At 50.2% G+C, this 6,952-nt stretch overlaps 1 long non-coding RNA gene across 2 annotated transcripts in view; it reads right to left on the minus strand.

Annotated features, from left to right (window-relative positions):
- The window catches only part of LOC142050444 (uncharacterized), an 89,475-nt gene that overhangs the window by 82,087 nt on the left and 436 nt on the right, over window positions 1–6,952 (minus strand). The gene's annotated exons all lie outside the window — the stretch shown is intronic.

A 6,952-nucleotide genomic window follows, 5' to 3' on the forward strand; every position in this document is an offset into this window, starting at 1 on the left:
CAACTAGCAAAAAGGAAACACAAGCTTTCTTGGGCGTTGTGGGTCTTTGGAGAATGCATATTCCAAATTACAGTTTGATCGTAAGCCCTCTCTATCAATTGACCCGGAAAAAGAATGATTTCAAATGGGGCCCTGAGCAACGACAAGCCTTTGAACAGATTAAACGAGAAATAGTTCATGCAGTAGCTCTTGGGCCAGTCCGGGCAGGACAAGATGTAAAAAATGTGCTCTACACTGCAGCCGGGGAGAATGGCCCGACCTGGAGCCTCTGGCAGAGAGCACGTGGGGAGACCTGAGGTCGACCCCTAGGGTTTTGGAGTCGGGGATACAGAGGGTCCGAAGCCCGCTATACTCCAACTGAAAAAGAGATATTGGCAGCACATGAAGGGGTTTGAGCTGCTTCAGAAGCGGTTGGTACTGAGGCACAGTTGCTCCTGGCACCCCGACTGCCAGTGCTGGGCTGGATGTCCAAAGGAAACGTCCCCTCTACACACCATGCAACTGATGCTACGTGGAGTAAATGGGTTGCACTGATCACCCAGTGGGCTCGAGTAGGAAACCCCGGTCGCAGAGGAATCTTGGATGTGATTATGGATTGGCCAGAAGGCAAAGATTTTGGATTATCACCAGAGGAGGAGGTGACACGTGCTGAAGAAGCCCCACTCTATAACAAACTGTCAGAAGATGAAAAGCAGTATGCCCTGTTCACTGATGGGTCCTGTCGCCTTGTGGGAAAGCATTGGAGATGGAAGGCTGCTCTGTGGACTCCTACACAACAAGTAGCAGAAACTGCTGAAGGGGAAGGTGAATCGAGCCAGTTTGCAGAGCTAAAGGCTGTCCAGCTGGCCGTAGACATCGCTGAACGGGAAAAGTGGCCAGTGCTCTATCTCTATACTGACTCACGGATAGTGGCAAGTGCCCTGTGCGGGGGGTTACAGCAGTGGAAGCAGAGCAACTGGCAGCGCAGAGGCACAAACCCACCGGGGCTGCCGCACTGTGGCAAGATATTGCTGCCCGGGTAGAGAACCTGGTTGTGAAAGTACGTCATGTGGATGCTCACGTCCCCGAGAGTCGGGCCACTGATGAACATCGGAACAACCAGCAGGCAGATCAGGCTGCTAAGACTGAGGTGGCTCGGGTGGGTCTGGACTGGCAGCATAAGAGTGAATTAATTCCAGCTTGGTGGGCCCATGACACCTCAGGCCATCAAGGGAGAGATGCAACATACAAGTGGGCTCGTGATCGAAGGGGGGACTTGACCATGGATGCTATTGCGCAGGTTATCCACGAATGTGAAACACGCGCTGCAATCAAGCCAGCAAAGCGGGTAAAGCCTCTGTGGTATGGGGCACGATGGCTGAAGTATAAGTATGGGGAGGCCTGGCAGATTGACTATAGCACACTCCCACAGACCCGCCAAGGCAAGCGCCATGTGCTTACAGTGGTAGAAACAACGACTGGCTGGCTGGAAACATATCCTGTCCCCCACGCCACTGCCCGGAACACTATCCTGGGTCTCAAAAAACAAGTCCTGTGGCAACACGGCACCCCAGAGAGAATTGAGTCAGACAATGGGACTCACTTCCAAAATAACCTCTTAGACACCTGGGCCAAAGAGCACGGCATTGAGTGGGTGTATCACATCCCCTATCACGCACCAGCCTCTGGGAAAATTGAACGGTACAATGGACTGTTAAAAACTACACTGAGAGCAACGGGGGGTGGGACATTCAAGCACTGGGATACACGTTTAGCAAAAGCCACCTGGTTAGTCAACACGAGGGGACCTGCCAATCGAGCTGGCCCTGCCCAGTCAGAAATCCTACATACTGTGGAAGGGGACAGAGTCCCTGTAGCGCACGCAAAAAGTATGCTGGGCAAAACAGTCTGGGTTCTTCCTGCCTCCGGCAAAGGCAAACCCATCTGTGGGATTGCTTTTGCTCGAGGACTTGGGTGCACTTGGTGGGCGATGCGGGAGGATGGAGAAATCAGATGTGTGCCTCAAGGAGATTTGATTTTGGGCGAAAACAGTCAATGAACTGAACGGCACAATGCAAACTGCTATATAATATTGTGTGTCAGCTCTGTGTTGTATCAATGATATCAGAGTACGAGCCTCCCAACCCATGGAAGATAAACTCTGAAACAAGCCGTGCAGCAGTGATGGAACGATGACTGACTCGACATGCAGCAACCCAACGCCACACTCACCACCTCTCTCACCCTGAAAGACTGATACGGCGCATGGAGCCCAGAGTCATGGACTGGGTGAACTCAATAGACGTTTTAATGGACATTTTACAGGGAAGGTCCATGAACTAAGGGAATGATGTCTGTGTATTATGTTAAAGGACGGGAAGGGGAGGGGTGGTGGTTGGTACGGTTGTATTGCATCGTATGGGACACGGGCATGGTGTAAATGGTATGGAATAAGGGGTGGAGAATGTGCTGGTTTTGGCTGAGAAAGGGGTTAATTCTCCTCACTGTGGGGGTCGGCGACCTTTCCAGCTTCCCGCGCTGTGCCGCGTGGCGGGGGGGGGGTGGGAGGGGCGGGGCCATGGTGGGGGCGGCTGAGCCCGACTGGCCAGTGGCATGTTCATTCCATACCATGTGACACCATGACCAGTATATTAACGGGGGGCAGTTGCGGCTCGGGAGCGGCGCGGCGTCGGGTGGTGAGCGGCTGCGTCGTGTGTGGTTTGTTTCGGTGGTTCGTTCCCCTTCTCCCCTCCCTTCCCCCTCCCCCGGGGCTTTGCGCCTCTCGTTGTTCTCCTTTACGTTGCATTTCTGTTGTTGTTTCTTGTAATTTTAATTATTAAACTGTTCTTATCCCAACCCACGAGCGTTACCCTTCTGATTCTCTCCCCCATCTACTGGTGGGGAAGTGAGCGAGCGACTGTGTGGGGCTGAGCTGCCGGCTAAACCACGACAGGGTGATGAGGTATACCCCAAGGGGATTTGATTTTGGGTGAAAACAGGCAACGAACTGAATGGCAAGATGCTAACTGCTATATGATAGTGTATGTCACCTCTTCTGTGGTGGCTATACGCCAGATCAATCGTATCACAGTAGAAATCTTCCAATCCACAGAGAATGAACTTTGATGAAACCAAGCAAAGTGCAGCGGTGGTGGAACACAGACTGACTTCAGCATGCAACAATCCAACACCACACACAGCACCTCTCCTGCCCCGAAAGGCTGTTACGATAGATGAAGCCCAAAGTCACGGACTACAAGAACTCTGTGGACAGTTTGCAGACATTTGTGAACATTTCATGGACATTTTTATGCTGGTGGTCTGTAGACTAAGGGAATTACATCGGTGTATTAGATCAACGGATGGGAGGTGGGGGAGATGGTTCACAAGGTTTTCCTGGATAGAGTGGGACCTGAGCGTGACGTAAGCGGTACGGAACAAGGGGTGGATACTGTCCTGGTTTTGGCTGGGACAGAGTTAGTTTTCTTCACTGTAGCTGGTACAGTGCTGTGGTTTTGGGTTTAGTGTGAGAATAGTGCTAACTGGATACCACCAGCACTGGAATTCTTTCTCAAATTTAGTTGCATTATCCCAAATTATCTTTCACATTTCAGTGGGCAGGGTGCCTCCCTCACCTTCTCTTATAACTGCAGCGACTATAGATGGTCTCCACAGCTGAGCTCGGATACAACCAAGAGCTAGCGCTGCCGCGTCGGCGGGTGGCGAACAGCTACGGCACTTGTTCTTTGTTTTGGTGGTTTATTCCCCCTTCCCCGCCCAGCCGCCTCCCCCCCCGCACCGTCCCCGCCCTGGCTGTCGCCTATCAATCTCTCGTTATTTTCCTTTTCGTTATATTATTATTGTTGTTGCTATTATTATTGTTTTATTTTAATTATTAAACTGTTCTTATCGCAACCCACGAGCTTTCTCACTTTTACCCTCCTGATTCTCTCCCCCACCCTGCTGGTGGTGGAGTGAGCGAGCAGCTGTGTGGGGCTGAGTTGCTGGCTGGGGCTAAACCACCACAGTCTCTTTTGGTGCCCAACGTGGGGCTCGAAGGGCTTCAGATAACAACAGCTGATGGTCACAGCATTGACTCATCTGTTCTCAGTATTAGTTGAGAATATCGTCCGATCCTCACTGTGCTCTTATTTCTGCAGGATATGTTAAAGACTGCTGTTGGGTTGTGTAGCTTGCTGTGCCCTGCAGTGATTAGTGATGTTCTGCATAGGAGATCTGTTATTCAAACACTGGCGTTCAGCTTTACCAGGTATGTGGGTTTTCTATGCAAGCCCTTACTGTACTTCGGGTACCACCTCATGGAGACAATTAGCAATTATACCTCTTCCTCTGAGAGGTTTCCTACGAAGGAAACACAGGATGGCACCTTTGCTACCTTCTTCTATGATGTCTCCTCCTCCCTTACAACAACTTCTCGGTATGTTGAACATCCTTGGGTACTTCATATACTTCACTGGTATTTCTCAGGAATACCATTTCACTTTTGTCTAAGGTTAGCAAGCAGTTTAAGAACATCACCCAGAGATCTGCCCCAAGGCTCGATAGTGATGAGTGGCAGGGGTATGTGGCATAGTATGGGCAAATGCCTGGGGCAGAGGGCACCTCCAGTGTTTTGGAACTTCACCCCTGAACAAGTGCACAGTCCTGAAAAACTCGTAGAGTATTTGGGGAAAGTACGTGCTAATCCCAGCAACTCCAGAGAAAAACAAATCACTAAAGCGTGCCGGGGCTTGGCCCGCGCCTACCGAGCCCTGCTCAACACTGTTCAGTGCCCGCAAGGGGAAGAGAAGGCCTCTGCATCTGAAGACAAAACGACAGGCACTGCGGCTATACCAACCCCAGCAACAAGCACTGCAGCCACTCAACCCTCCAGGACAACCACTGCGGCTACTCAAACCCCCACGACAGGCACTGCAGCTGAACCAGAGAACCAGCCCGTGCCGGTATCATAGAATCACAGAATCGTTAAGGTTGGAAAAGGCCCTTAAGATCATCGAGTCCAGCCGCTAACCTACCACTGCCAAGTCCACCACTAACCATGTCCTCAAGCACCACCTCTACCCTTCTTTTAAATACCTCCAGGGATGGAGACTCAACCACTTCCCTGGGCAGCCTGTCCAATGTTTGACAACCCTTTTGGCAAAGAAGTCTTTTCTAATGTCCAACCTAAACTTCCCCTGGCGCAGCTTAAGGCCATTTCCTCTTGTCCTATCAGTTGCCCCTATACACCAGAAGAAACCTTGGAAGCGAAAGCCAACTCGTTTAGAAAGAGATGATGGAAGAGCAGGGTCATCATGAGGGGAGGAAGAGGAAGAGCTCATAAACAAAACGGACACAACCCGATCCCGGTCCTGGAGTGAGCTGCGAGATATTCAAAAAGATTTGGGCCGTCGCCTAGGTGAGCACATTGTCACCTGGCTGCTCTGATGCTGGGATAACGAGGCCAGCAGCCTGGAATTAGAGGGGAAGGAAGCCAAACAACTGGGACCCCTTTCTGGGGAATGGGGTATTGACAAAGCAATTGGAAAAGGGGCACAAGCCCTCAGCCTCTGGAGGCGACTCCTGTCCAGTGTGAAAGAAAGGTACCCTTTCAAGGAAGATGTTATATATCGCTCAGGAAAATGTACTATCATGCAGGAAGGCAGCCAGTACCTGAGGGAACTAGCTGTGCCCGAGGAGATTTATGGTGACCTGGACGATCAACAGTCACCCAAAGATCGAGATCAAGCCCAGTGCACACAACCCACACGGCGGAAGTTTGTACGGAGCGCAGCATTGTCCCACGTAAACTCATTGGCGGTACTGGCCTGGAAAGACGGACAAGGCACCAACGGTGGGGATGTGATTGACAGACTCCGCAATTACAAAGCATGTGCCTCTTCCTCCCTCATCTCCGCTGTGAAGAAGCTGTCCCAGGAGGTCCAGCAACTCAAAGGAGATACGTCCTACTCCCCACCTCGACAGAGTAGTGTCTCAGGTGTTAGGAGTAAGCGTCCTTTGGCTCAAAGGACGGGCTACACACCACGGGCCACCCTATGGTTCTACCTGCGTGACCATGGAGAGGACATGATGAGGTGGGATGGCAAGCCTACCTCGACCCTACACGCACGAGTGCGTGAACTGCAAGGAAGAACAGTCACTCGGGGGTGCGGGGGGCATGTGTTCTAGGAAAGCTGCCTCCCTTACCTTCTCTTTTAAATCAAATCAAATTTGGAATCAAAAAAGCATCCAGAGGAGAGAAAAAACATACATAAAAAATGGACATTAAAGCATCTGTGCTGATACGTGACTCTGAACACACTTGGGAATATCCTGAAGGGGTGGTTAGGACAAGAAATATCTTCTGTAATTATAGCCTGGTTGAAGGTAGGTGAAGAGCTTTCAGGAACTAGATTACTGTTTTAGGAAGGGTAGATGCTTGAACCTATAAGCTGGTTGACTTGAAATCCCTGACTGACATTAAAATATTTCATTGGCTTATGCAGACTTGTGATATTATGCCCCCTGACTTAACCCAAGCTTCAAAACACACTTTTTTCCCCCACCCCATTTAAAGCATACAATTTTCACAGGCATGATTTTAACATTTCAACGAGCAGGAAAACTAAATACCCTAATCCTGCCTATGCCTGTTCTATTTTGCAGGCCACTGCCAAGTGCTTACCAGGAGACCAAAAAAAAAAAAAAAAAAATCGGTACTATCCCTAACTGTACCAAAGAAAAAGCTTTACTCCACCAAATAATTTCTCTCTACATCACTTTTTTAGTCAAATATACTACGGGTGGTACTACCGAAGTATTTACTACGCTCTGACTTCCTCTCATAGCTACTGCACTCATACAAGTGTAATAATTACCACATTTATTAATACGGATCACCTTCTCGTTCGGAAGGGACGACTTCGTTGAACACCCTAACAGGAACTTGGCACCGACGTTTCACGCGAGACTA

Source organism: Phalacrocorax aristotelis, chromosome Z (assembly GCF_949628215.1).
Source record: "Phalacrocorax aristotelis chromosome Z, bGulAri2.1, whole genome shotgun sequence".
Lineage (NCBI taxonomy): Eukaryota > Metazoa > Chordata > Aves > Suliformes > Phalacrocoracidae > Phalacrocorax > Phalacrocorax aristotelis.